At 38.6% G+C, this 14,002-nt stretch overlaps 1 protein-coding gene across 3 annotated transcripts in view; it reads right to left on the reverse strand.

Moving 5' to 3' along the window:
* ZC3H12B (zinc finger CCCH-type containing 12B) overlaps nucleotides 1–14,002 on the reverse strand; it is a 604,651-nt gene that overhangs the window by 251,051 nt on the left and 339,598 nt on the right. For all 3 annotated transcript variants that reach the window (XM_059883437.1, XM_059883439.1, XM_059883438.1), the window contains one exon: nucleotides 3,370–3,564. The gene's annotated coding sequence lies outside the window, so the exon portion shown is untranslated. The remainder of the gene's footprint in view (nucleotides 1–3,369; nucleotides 3,565–14,002) is intronic.

Consider the following 14,002-nt stretch of genomic DNA (forward strand, 5'->3'; position numbering starts at 1 on the left):
TTCTTACATCAGGTAAGAGTTCTTTTGTGAACTAATAATATATGATTTATACTGGAGAATGTTCTATTTGCACTTGAGAATAAAGTGTATTGTATTGCTATTGAATAAATCATTCTCTCTATATATATTAGGTTCATTTAGTATAAAATGTCATTCAAATTCATTATTTTCTTATTGATTTTCTATCTGATGATCAATTCATTGTTCAAAGTGGGGTATGAAGTTCCCTACTATTATTGCTTTGATGTATATTTTTCCTTTAGAACTGCTAATAGTTGCTTAATGTATTTAAGTGCTCCAATATTGCTGCTGCTGCTGCTGAGTCACTTCAGTCTTGTCCGACTCTGTGCGACCCCATAGATGGCAGCCCACCTGGTTCCACCGTCCCTGAGATTCTCCAGGCAAGAACACTGGAGTGGGTTGCCATTTCCTTCTCCAATGCATGAAAGTGAAAAGTGAAAGTGAAGACGCTCAGTCTTGTCCGACCCTCAGCGACCCTATGCACTGCAGCCTTCCAGGCTCCTCCATCCATGGGATTTTCCAGACAAGAGTACTGGAGTGGAGTGCCATTGCCTTCTCTGCTCCAATATTGGGTACATACAATTTTATATCATATAGATGAATCAATCCCTTTATCATATATAGTGACATTCTTTGTCTCTTGTTATAGCTCTTGACATTCTTTGTCTCTTTTTATAGCTTTTGACATTCTTTGTCTCTTGTTATAGCTTTTGACCTAAAGTCTTTTTTGTCTGATATAAATGTAGCTACCCCTGCCTTTTTTTGTTTCCATTGGCATGAAATATCTCTTTCCACTGCTTCACTTTCAACCTGAGTGTCTTTAAATGTCAAATAAGTCTCATGTAGATGGCATTCAGTTAGGTTTTATATTTTTTACCTATTTAACTACTTTTTTACTTTTAACTGGAGAATTTAAACCATTTACAATTAAAGTAACTATTGATAGGTTAAGAGAATACTATTACCATTTTGTTAATGTTTTCTTATCGCTTTGCAGCTTTTTTTTTTTTTTTTAAAGCTAGTCCCATCTTTCTTTGTGAGTTGATGGCTTTTTGATTACCATGAGGTTTTCATAAAATATCTTACACAGATATAGCAGCCTATTTTAAGCTATTAACAACTTAACTTGAATTGCATATAAAAGTTGTACATATTTACTTGACCCTTCCACTTAACTTTTTTATATTCCAATTTACATTCTTTTATATTGTGTATACATTAAAATATTATAGCCACAGTTATTTTAAACACTTTTCTCTATTAACATATATATTAGAGTTCAAAGTAATTTATATAGCATTTCTGTACTGGAAGTATTTTGCCTTTGACTATATATTTACCTTTACCAGTAAATTATACACTTTTTTTATGTTTTTATATTGCTATTAGTATCCTTTCATTTCAGCTTGAAGAACTCCTTTTAGGACTTCTTGTAAGGTAGGTCTAGTAGTGATTAATTTACTCAAGTCTTGTTTGTTTAGGAAAAAAATTCTAAAAGATAACTTTTCTAGTTAAAATATTCTTGGTTGGAAGATTTTTTTTTTTTCCTTTGAGCACGTTGTGCATACCATCCCAATTTCTCCTAACCTGTCAGGTTTCTCCTCAGAAATATGCTGACAACTTTATCAGTGTTCACTTTCATATGATGAGTTTTTTCTCTTGCTATTTTGAAATTCTGTTTTTGTATTTAACATCTGAGAGCTTGATTATAATGTATCTACTTGAAGATTTCATTAGTTTGAATTTGTTTGGGAATCTATGATCCTCATGTACCTGTATAGCCATATCTCTCCACACTTTGGGGATGTTTTAAAATATTAATTCTTTAAATAAGTTTTCTGTGTCTTGCTCACTCTGTTCTCCTGATAGGACTCTCATAACATGAATATTGTTTAATTTTATGAGGTCTAATAATTCAAGTAAGCTTTTTTAATTCTTTGTCATTGTTTTAAACATTATTTATTTAATTTTTGGCCACACTGGGTCTTCACTGCTGCATTCAGACTTTCTCCAGTTGTGGCAAGTGGGAGCTACTCTTCATTTCAATATGAGAGCTTTTCATGGATGGTTTCTCTTATCACAGAGCATGGGCTCTAGGTGCTTGGGCTTTGGTAGTTGTGGCTTGTGGGCTCTAGACCACAGGCTCAGTAATTTTGGTGCACTGAGTTCAATTGCCCCATGCATGCGAAATCTTCTCATATCAGGAATCAAAATCATGTCCCATGCATTCACAGGTGGAACATCTGGGAACCATCAGACAGAACCACCAGGAAAGTCCCTACACTTTGCCATTCGCATTTCTTTTTTTCTCCTCTGATGGTGTAATATCAAAAGATCTGCCTTGAAGCTTGCAAATTTTTTATTCTGATTGATCGAGCCTGACTATGAAACATACTCTTGCATATTTAATTTTATTCCTAAAGTTTTTATGGTTCAAAATTCCTTTGCTATCACTTACATCTGTCCTTCAAAATTCATGTTCTTTCCATACGTCGCTTTCTTCACTTCACTGAGTTGTCTATTTGTGTTCTGTTGAATCTAACTGAGCTACCTTGATATAATTAATTTTTAAAAATAGAAACATAATTAAATCACTATGTTTCAAGTGTAAATAAAAGTGACTCATTTATATATACATAAAATTTAACAGGCTAATACTTGTGCTTTGTGAGTACCAAAGTCTAAATGCCCTGTCCAAAAAATGGCATGCAGTATCTTAAATTTTTAATCCCATATAGAAAAATTGTGATAGAATTCCCACAAAATTCAGAATTAAATTGAAGAAAGTAGGGAAAACCACTAGACCACTCAGGTATGACCTACATCAAACACCTTATGATTATACAGTGGAAGTGAGAAATAGATTTAAGGGACTAGATCTGATAGAGTGCCTGAGGAATTATGGACAGAGGTTTGTGACATTGTACAGGAGACATTGGTCAAGACCATCACCAATAAAAAGAAATGCAAAAAAGCAAAATGGGCGTTTGAGGAGGCTTTACAAATAGCTGTGAAAAGAAGAGAAGCAAAAAGCAAAAGAGAAAAGGAAAGATATACCTATTTGAATGCAGAGTTCCAAAGAATAGAAGGAGATATAAGAATGCTTTCCTCAGTTATCAGTGCAAAGAAACAGTAGAAAACAATAGAATGAGAAAGCCTAGAGATCTCTTCAAGAAAATTAGAGATACAAAGGGAACATTTAATGCAAAGACAGGCTCAGTAAAGGACAAAAATGGTATGGACCTAACAGAAGTAGAAGATATTAAGAAGAGGTGGCAAGAATTCACAGAAGGACTATACCAAAAAGATCTTCACTACCCAGATAATCACAGTGGTATGATTACTCACCTAGAGCCAGACATCCTGGAATGTGAAGTCAAGTGGGCCTTAGGAAACATCACTATGAACGAAGCTAGTGGAGGTGATGGAATTCCCATTGAGCTATTTCAAATCCTGGAAGATGATGCTGTGAAAGTGCTGCTCTCAATATGCCAGCAAATTTGGAAAACTCAGCAGTGGCCACAGGTCAGTTTTCATTCCAATCTGAAAGAAAGGCAAGGTCAAACAATGCTCAAACTATCACACAATTGCACTCATCTCACACGCTAGTAAAGCAATGCTCAAAATTCTCCAAGCCAGGCTTCAACAATATGTAAACTGTGAACTTCCAAATGTTCAAGCTGGTTTTAGGAAAGGCAGAGGAACCAGAGAACAAATTGCCAACATCTGCTGGATCATCAAAAAAGCAAGAGAGTTCCAGAAAAATATCTATTTCTGCTTTGGTGACTATGCCAAAGCCTTTGACTGTGTGGATTACAATAAACTGGAAAATTCTGAAAGAGATGGGAATACCAGACCACCTTACCTTCCTCTTGAGAAACCTGTATGCAGGTCAGGAAGCAACAGTTAGAACTGGACATGGAACAACAGACTGGTTCCAAATAGGAAAAGGAGTAAGTCAAGGCTCCATATTGTCACCCTGCTTATTTAACTTATATGCAGGGTACATCATGTGAAATGCCAGGCTGAAAGAAGCACACGCTGGAATCAAGAATGCTGGGAGAAATATCAATAACCTCAGATATGCAGATGACACCACCCTTATGGCAGAAAGTGAAGAGGAACTAAAAAGCCTCTTGATGAAAGTGAAAGTGGAGAGTGAAAAAGTTGGCTTAAAGCTCAACATTCAGAAAATGAAAATCATGGCATCTTGTCCCATCACTTCATGGGAAATAGATGGGGAAACAATGGAAACAGTGAGAGACTTTATTTTGGGGGCTCCAAAATCACTGCAGATGGTGACTGCAGGCATGGAATTAAAAGACTTGCTCCTTGAAAGAAAAGTTATGACCATTCTAGACAGCATATTAAAAAGCAGCGACAGTCCTTTGCCAACAAAGTTCCATCTAGTCAAGGCTATGGTCTTTCGAGTATTCATGTATGGATGTGAGAGTTGGACTATAAAGAAAGCTGAGTGCTGAAGAATTGATGCTTTTGAACTGTGGTGTTGGAGAAGACTCTTTGAGTCCCTTGGACTGCAAGGAGATTCAACCTGTCCATCCTAAAGGTGATCAGTCCTGGGTATTCGCTGGAAGGACTGATGTTGAAGCTGAAACTCCAATACTTTGGCTATCTGATGCGAAGAGCTGACTCATTGGAAAAGACCCTGATGCTGGGAAAGATTGAAGGCAAGGAGGAGAAAGGGACGACAGAGGATGAGATGGCTGGATGACATCACCGACTCAATGGACATGAGTTTGGGTAAACTCTGGATGTTGGTGATGGACAGGAGGCCTGGCATGCTGTGGTTCATGAAGTCAGAAAGAGTCGGACATGGCTGAGTGACTGAACTGAACTGAACTCCCACAAAATAAATCAATGGCACTACATGTTGACACTATGTGTGTGTGTGTGTGTGTGTGTGTATGTGTGTATAGCTGTTGTTATTCTGTTAGTCATTCAGTGATGTCTGACTCTTTGCAACTCTATGGGCTGTAGTCCACAAAGCTCCTCTGTCCATGGAATTCTCCAGGCAAAAATACTGGAGTGAGTAGCCTGTCCCTTCTCCAGGGTTTTTTTCTGACCCAGAGAGTGAATCTGAATTTTCTGCATTGCTGGCAGATTCTTTACTATCTGAGCCACCAGGGAAGCCCATATTGTGTGTGTGTGTGTGTGTGTGTGTGTGTGTGTGTGTGTGTGGACTTGGATTTATCATCTGTGGGACTATGTGATTCTCTGTGCTTCCTGGACTTCAGTGACTTACCTTTCTCATGTTAGACAAATTTTGGCTATTATCCCTTCAAATAATTTTTCAAGCCCTTTCTCTCTCTTCTTCTTCTTCTTCGATACCTGTAATATGTATGTTGGTTCTTTTAATGTTGTCCCAGAGGTATCAGAGACTGTGCTCATTTCTCTTCATTCTTTTTCCTTTATTGTGATCCATTGCAGTGGTTTACACCAATCTGTATTCCAGCTCACTTATCTGTTTTTCTGCCTCATTTATTCTGCTATTCTTTCCTGCTAGCATATTTTTCATTTCAGTTATTGTGTTGTTCATCTCTGTTCTTTAAATCTGCTGGGTACCTATTAAACATTTCTTGTATCTTCTTGGTCAGTGCCTCCTTTCTTTTTTCTAAGATATTGGATCATCTTTACTATAATTAATCTGAATTCTTTTTCAGGTAGATTGCCTATCTCAACCTCACTTAGTTATTCTTCTTAGGTTTTATCTTCTTCCTTCACCTGGAACCTATTTCTCTCTCATCTCATTTCATTTACCTTTCCTTGTTTGTGGTCTCAGTTCTGTAGGATGTAGGATCATAGTTCTACTTGCTTCTGGCATCTGCACCATGATGAGTGAGTTTGATCTAGGGGCTTGTGCATGCATCCTGGTGGAAATGACTGGTGTCTACCAACTCACTGGTGGGTGCAGCTGGGTCTTGTCACTCTGATTGGCAAGGCTATGACAAGGTGTATCTTTAGGGGTGGTTTTGTACCATGTGTGTTCTGATAAGTAAGGCTTTGTTTACACCCTGTTGGTTGTTTGGCCTGAGGCAACTAGCAGGCTGTCAGGGGGTCCAAATCTAGTGTCAAAATAGTGACCTGTAGAAGAATTCACACCAATAAATATTACCTGGGGTCTCTGCCACCAGTGTCCCTGCCTCAACAGAAAGCCACAGCCAAACTCCTCTCCCACCCCTAGGAGATAATCTAAGACCAGCAGGTGTGTTTGGCTAAGGCTCCTATGGAGTCATTGCTTTGCCCTAGGTCCCACTGCATATGAAACCATGTATCCTCCAAGAATGGTGTCTTTTATAATCTTCTGGGGTTCCAATATTCAAACCACAATGGCCTTCAAAGCCAAATGCTCTTAGGGTTCCTCCACTCAATGCCAGACCTTTGGACTAGGAGACTGACATGGTGCTCAGAACCCTCACTCTTATGTGAAAATGCATGATATATAATTATTTTCTAGTTTGTGCATTGTCCACCTGGTGGGTATGGGATCTTATTATATCCAGAAAGCACCCCTCCTACTATCTCATAGTGACTTGTTTGTCTTTGAACATAGAATATCTTTTTGTAGGTTCCAGCCCTTTTTTGCCAATGCTTGTTTAAGCAGTTAGATATAATTTTGGCATTCTCATAAGAGGAGGTGAACTTGAGACCTTCTACTCCACTATCTTGTCTTGTCCCCCCAACTAAAGTCTTATCAATTTTATCTTTTCAAAGAAACTGCTTTTAGTTTCATAGATCTTTTCCAGTATCTTTTTAATCTCTATTTCACTTATTTCTGCTATGATCATTATTATTTCTTTCCTTCTACTTTGGGTTTTATTTGTTCTTTTTCTCTAGTTGCTTTGGGAATAAGCTTAGGATTTTTATTTGCCATTTTTCTTGTTTCTTTAGATACATTTGTATCACTATAAACTGCCCTCTTAGAATTGCTTTTGTCGTGTCCCATCAGTTTTGGATCATTGTGTTTTCATTTTCATTTGTCTTTAGGTATGTTTTCTTACCTCTTTAATTTCTTCAGTGATCCACTGGCTGCTTAGTAGCACATTGTTTGGCATCCATGTGTTTGTGACTTTTGCAAGTTTTTTTTTTTTTTTTTCCCCCTTGTAGCTGATTTCTAATCTCATAGCATTGTGGTTGGAAAAGATATTTGATATGGTTTCAATTTTCTTAAATATACTGAGGCTTGCTTTGTGGTGTAGCATATTCTGTCTTGGAGAATGTTCCACATGAAAAGAATATGTATTCTGCTTCTTTCAGATGGAATGTTTTATTAATAAGAATTAAGTTCATATGATCTAATGTTTCATATATGGCCTGTGTTTCCTTATTAATTTTTTTGTCTGAATGATCTATCCATTGCTGCAATGGTTTGTTAAAGTTGCCCATTCTTATTGTGTTACTGTCAATTTCTCCATTTACATCTGTTAACATTTGCCCTATACATTGAGGTGTTCCTCTGTTGGGTGCATAAATATTTGCAATTGTTTTATCTTTATCTTGGATTAATCACTTGATTATTATGTAATGTTCCTCTTGTTATTGTCTCATAACAATCTTTATTTTAATGTCTTTTTTTTCTGATATGAGCATTGCTATCCAGCTTTCTTTTTTTTTTTTTTTTTAAACTTTACATAATTGTATTAGTTTTGCCAAATATCAAAATGAATCCATCACAGGTATACATATGCTCCCCATCCTGAACCCTCCTCCCTCCTCCCTCCCCATACCATCCCTCTGGGTCGTCCCAGTGCACTAGCCCCAAGCATCCAGTATCGTGCATTGAACCTGGTGGGAAGATTTGGGAGAATGGCATTGAAACATGTAAAATATCATGTATGAAATGAGATGCCAGTCCAGCTTTCTTTTGATTTCCATGCACATGGAATATATTTTTCCATCCCTTCACTTTCAATCTGTATGTTTCTCTAGATCATAAGATGGTCTCTTGTAGACAGTATATATCTATCTCTATCTATGTCTATCTATCTATCTATATATCTTGTTTTTGCATTTATTCAGCCAATCTATATTTTTGGTTGAAGCATTTAACTGTTTTACATTTAAGGTAATTATTGATACGTATGTTTTAATTGTCATTTTGCTATTTTTTTAAAGATCTTTTTTCTTTCTTTCCTGTTTTGTTGTCTTCTTTTGTGACTTGATGACTTTCTTTAGTTACGTATTTTTATTCTGCTTTATTTTTTTTGTGTATATATGTTGTAGATTTTCAGTTTATAGTTATCATGAGGCTTCTGTATATATGTGTGTGTATATATATATATATATATATATATATATATGATTTTTAAGTTGCTGGACTCTTAATTTCACATGTATTTCTAATATTCTGAATTTGTACTCTCCTCCTCTCATTATGATTGGTTCAAGTATCATATTTTTTGTGTGGATGACTTCCTGCCATTACTGTATGTTTGCCTTTACCAATGAGCATTCCCATTTCATAATCATCTTGTTTCTTGTTGTGGCCTTTTCTTTTCCACCTAGAGAATTTCCCTTGGTGTTTGTTGTAAAGCTGGTTTAGTGCCTTTGAATATTGCATGTCTCTAATAAAGTTGTTGGTTTTTCTGTTGAATGTATACAAGAGCCTTGATGAGTAGAGTAGCCTTAGTCATTGCTTTCCTCATTTTATCATTTAAATATATCATGCCACTCCCTTCTGGCCAGCAGTTCCTGTGAAACATCCAGCTTATAGTCTTACAGAGGTTCCTTCCTATGTTATTTGCTGCTTTTCCCTGGTATCTTTTTTAGCAGTTTCTCTTTGTCTTTAATTTCTGTCCGTGATTACTATGTGTCTCAACATGTTTCTCCTTGGGTTATTCCTGTATGGGATTCTCTGCATTTCCTGGACTTGGTTCAATGTTTCCTTACCCATGTTAGGGACGTTTTCAGCTATTCTATCTTAAAATATTTTCTCGGGCCTTTTCTCTCTCCCTTCTGCTTCTGGTACCACTATAGCATAATTGTTGGCATGTTTGTCATTGTCCCAGAAGTCTCTTAAATAGTCTTTGTTAATTTTCTTTCTTTCTTTCTTTCTTTCTTTCTTTTTTTTTTTTTTTTTTGCTGTATTCTTTTCCATGGCTCTGTCTCCACTTATCCTTTCTTCTGCTTCATTTATTCTGCTATCACCTATCTTCACGTCATTTAGTTGTTTAGGGGGTGTACCTTAGTCCTTCATCTGGAACATATACCTCTGACATCTCATTTTGTCTAAATTTCTATTTGTACTTTTATGCATGAAGAGATTTAATTATGTTTCTTGGCTTTGGAGAAGTGGCTTTCTGTAAAGGATATCCCATGTGTCCCAGCAGTATACTCTTTTCTTTTTTTTTTTTTTTTTGAGGGTGGTGGCACTATTTATTTCATATCTAATTTCACATCATGGTAGCTAACATTATTTGGGTGAAACTCTCTGGTACATATTATAATGATGAGTGATGAGCTGAGTTGTACAAACTCTCTGACTACCCTTCATGATGAAAAAAGGCAATAGACCTCAAGAAGGACTTCATTAAGTGTGTTTCTGGTCCAATAATCAGTTTCAGGACATACTGCTTCATCACCATCATCGAAGAGAAACTCTGACTGACCTCACAGATTCTAATCATGCTGAGTCACTTCAGTCATATCTGACTCTTTGTTTTTTTTTTTTTTTTTCCTTGTTAATTTTCTGTTTAGTTGATCTATCCATAGGTGTGAGTGGGGTATTAAAGTCTCCCACTATTATTGTGTTATTGTTAATTTCTCCTTTCATACTTGTTAGCATTTGTCTTACATACTGCGGTGCTCCCATGTTGGGTGGATATATATTTATAATTGTTATATCTTCTTCTTGGATTGATCCTTTGATCATTATGTAGTGACCTTCTTTGTCTCTTTTCACAGCCTTTGTTTTAAAGTCTAATTTATCTGACACGAGTATTGTGACTCCTGCTTTCTTTTGGTCCCTATTTGCATGGAAAATCTTTTTCCAGCCCTTCACTTTCAGTCTGTATGTGTCCCCTGTTTTGAGGTGGGTCTCTTTACTCTTTTCTCTTTAACCATGAGCCAGAGACTTGTTGTCTCAATGTAGGTTCTCTCCTGTGTTTGCAGACTTAGATTCTCAGGCTGTGGGGTCATAGTTTTCTTGCTTCTGGTGTCTGTCCTTTGGTATGTGAGTCTAGCTGAGAGAGTTGTGCAAGCTTCCTAGTGAGAGAGGCTCATGCTTGCCCACGGATGGGTGGAGCTGGGTATTTGCCTTCTGGTGAGCAGAAATATATGGGCATGTAGAGGTGACTGTGGGCTCAGAAAGTCTTTGGGCAACCTATCTGTTGACAGATGGCACTGTGTTCCCATCCTGTTGATTTTTTAAACTTAGGCATAATAGCACTAGGGCCTACAGGCTGTTAGTGGGGCCATGTCTGGTACTAATGATTCAGTTAACATGTTAGCTTTCAGAATAGTACTCCCAGATATGTTCACGACCAGTTTTTATGCCCACAAATAGAACCACACCAGTCCTCCCACTGTCTTCCCAGGAGACTCTTCAGGATCAGCACTTAGGTTCTGGCCCAGGTTCTTATGAAATCATTGCTTTTCCCTTGGTTCCTGGGGCATGCAAGACTCTATGTGCATCCTCCAAGAGTGGAGTTCCCCCACCCAGTCTGGTGCAGCTCCTGTGCTCAAGTCCCACTGGCCTTCAAAGTCAAATGTTTATGGACTTCTTATCCCAATGTACAGGCCCAAGACTGGGAAAACTGGTGTAGGGCTCAGAACTCTTATTCCTATGGGAGAACTTCTGCAATTGTTCTCCAGACTTTGAGTCTCCCAATGTGGGGCATGGGATATTGTTACATTGCTAGTGTACCCTTTCTACAATCTCCTTGTGGTTTCTTCTTTGTCTCTGAATGTAGAATATCTTTTTGGCAGCTTACAGTCTTTTTTATGTGAACTTCCAGATGTTCTAGCTGGTTTTAGAAAAGGCAGAGGAACCAGAGATCAAATTGCCAACATCTGCTGGATCATGGAAAAAGCAAGATAGTTCCAGAAAAACATCTACTTCTGCTTTATTGACTATGTCCAAGCCTGTGTGGATCACAAGAAACTGTGGAAAATTTTTCAAGAGATGGAAATACCAGACCACCTGACCTGCCTCTTGACCTGTAGGCAGGTCAGGAAGCAACAGTTAGAACTGGACATGGAACAACAGACTGGTTCCAAATCAGGAAAGGAGTACGTCAAGGCTGTATATTGTCACCCTGCTTATTTAACTTATATGCAGAGTACATCATAAGAAACGCTGGACTGGAAGAAACACAAGCTGAAATCAAGATTGCTGGGAGAAATATCAATAACCTCAGATATGCAGATGACACCACCCTTATGGCAGAAAGTGAAGAGGAACTAAAAAGCCTCTTGATGAAAGTGAAAATGGAAAGTGAAAAATTGGCTTAAAACTCAACATTCAGGAAATGAAGATCATGGCATCTGGCCCCATCACTTCATGGGAAATAGATGGGGAAACAGTGTCAGACTTTATTTTTTAGGGCTCCAAAATCACTGCAGATGGTGACTGCAGCCATGAAATTAAAAGATGCTTACTCCTTGGAAGAAAAGTTGTGACCAACCTAGATAGCATATTGAAAAGCAGAGACATTACTTTGCCAACAAAGGTCTGTCTAGTCAAGGCTATGGTTTTTCCTGTGGTCATGTATGGATGTGAGAGTTGGACTGTGAAGAAAGCTGAGCACCGAAGAATTGATGCTTTTGAACTGTGGTGTTGGAGAAGACTCTTGAGAGTCCCTTGGACTGCAAGGAGATCCAACCTGTCCATTCTGAAGGAGATAAGCCTTGGGATTTCTTTGGAAGGAATGATGCTAAAGCTGAAACTCCAGTACTTTGGCCACCTCGTGCGAAGAGTTGACTCTTTGGAAAAGACTCTGATGCTGGGAGGGATTGGGGGCAAGAGGAGAAGGGGACGACAGAGGATGAGATGGCTGGATGGCATCACTGACTCGATGGACGTGAGTCTGAGTGAACTCCGGGAGATGGTGATGGACAGGGAGGCCTGGCGTGCTGTGATTCGTGGAGTCGCAACGAGTTGGACACGACTGAGCGACTGAACTGAACTGAAATGAGTCTTTTTTGTTGATGGTTGTTCAGTAGGTAGCTGTGATTTTGGAGTTCTTGTGGGATAAGGTATGTTCAACGTCCTTCTACTCTATCATCTTGTCTGGCTACACAGATTGGGGAGAGGGGCAGAAAAAAACAACCATGTGTCTCTGGATGGGGGGAATAATGGCCCAGAAGATGGCTCTCCCTTTCATTATTTTAAATATATCATGCTACTCCCTTATGGCTTGCAGTTTCTGCTTAAAAAATCTGCTGATAGCCTTAGGGAAGTTTCTTGTATTTTATTTGCTGCTTTTCTTTGCTCCTCGTAGTATTATCTCTTTATCTTTAATTGTTGTCATTTTGATTACAATGTGTCTTGATGCTTTCCTCTTTGGATTAGCCCTGCATGGGACTCTGTACTTCCTGGGCTTAGGGATCTGTTTCTTTTCCCTGTTTGGGAGGTTTTAATCTATTATCTTTTCAAATATTTTCTTGGACTCCTTCACTCACTATTATCCTTCTGGGACATATGAAATTTAAATATTATTGTGCTTCATGGTACCCAAGATGACTTCTAAGTTTTCCTAATTTCTTTTTGTTATTTCTTTTTTCTGTTTATCGTCAATGATTTTCACTACTTTATCTTCCAGGTCACTGATCTATTCTTCTGAATCATTTAGTCTACTATTGATTCTTTCTTGTGTATTTTTCATGTACTGTGTTCGTCATCTCTGTTTTATTGTTCTCTATATTTCCTAACTTTCTCTTAAAATACTAACTTTTCATTCTGTGCATCCATTCTTCTCCTGAATTATTTGCTCATCTTTATGATCACTATCCTGAACTCTTTCTCAGGTATATTGCCTGTTTCCACTTCACTTAGTTCTTCTCATCAATTTTGTTCCTTCATGTAGAACAAATCCTTCTGCCACCTCATTTTTAAAAATACATTTCTGATTGTGTTTTTGTATATGTTTTAGGTTAGTTACATTTTCAATCTTGGATATGTGGCCTTCCTTAAGAGGCATCTTATTCATCCCATCAGTGCACTCCCCTGTTTTCATTCAAGCTATATGCTCCAAGGGCTTCCCCAAGAGGCTGAATGAGTCTTTCTGTTGTAGATGGCTGATTATTTGTGCTTGGCTGGCCCCTAGTCTGATTGGTCACCAGGCCCTGCCTATGTGGATACTGCTGTTTAGCAGGACCTGGTCATGAGGTGGTGATTGCAGAATACTTGGGGTCTTTGGGTTAGTGGTGGCTCACTGGTGGGTAGAGTCAAGGTACTGAAGATTTTGGGGCTGTTGACCAGGGATCCCACAGCTTGTTTCAGATCATTGGATGGGGAGGGCTGGTTCTTGACACTGTTGGCTATGGTGTCTGAGGTGTCTCAATGGTTGTGCTGGTCTCCTAGTGGGAAGGGCCAGGGACCAGATTTTCCCAGGATAAGATTTGGCCTGTATTGTATGATTATAGTTTTCTTGCTTCAGGTGTTTGCCCCCTGGTGGGACAAGGTAGACTAGGGACTTTTGCAGGCTTTCAGGTGGTGGCACAGTGCCTTTCTACTGGTAGGTGAAGCTGGGTCTTGGCCCTCTGGTGGGCTAGGCTGGACTGTGAATAGCATTGTGTCCAGAGGCAGCTGTGGGCTCTCTAATCTTTAGGCAACCCTAGTTGCTAATGAGTAGGTCTGTGAACCTGCCCAGTAAGTTGTTTGGCCTGAGGTATCCCAATACTGGAGCCTGCAAGCTGTTGGGTGGTGCCTGGTGTCAGCACCAAGCCATTATGTGTTTAAGCAGTTTAGTGTTCTGGAATATGTCTGCCACCAGTGTCTATGTCCCCAGAGTGAGCTGCAACC

The sequence above is a fragment of the Bos taurus genome, chromosome X, assembly GCF_002263795.3.
Source record: "Bos taurus isolate L1 Dominette 01449 registration number 42190680 breed Hereford chromosome X, ARS-UCD2.0, whole genome shotgun sequence".
In the NCBI taxonomy this organism is placed as follows: Eukaryota; Metazoa; Chordata; class Mammalia; order Artiodactyla; family Bovidae; genus Bos; species Bos taurus.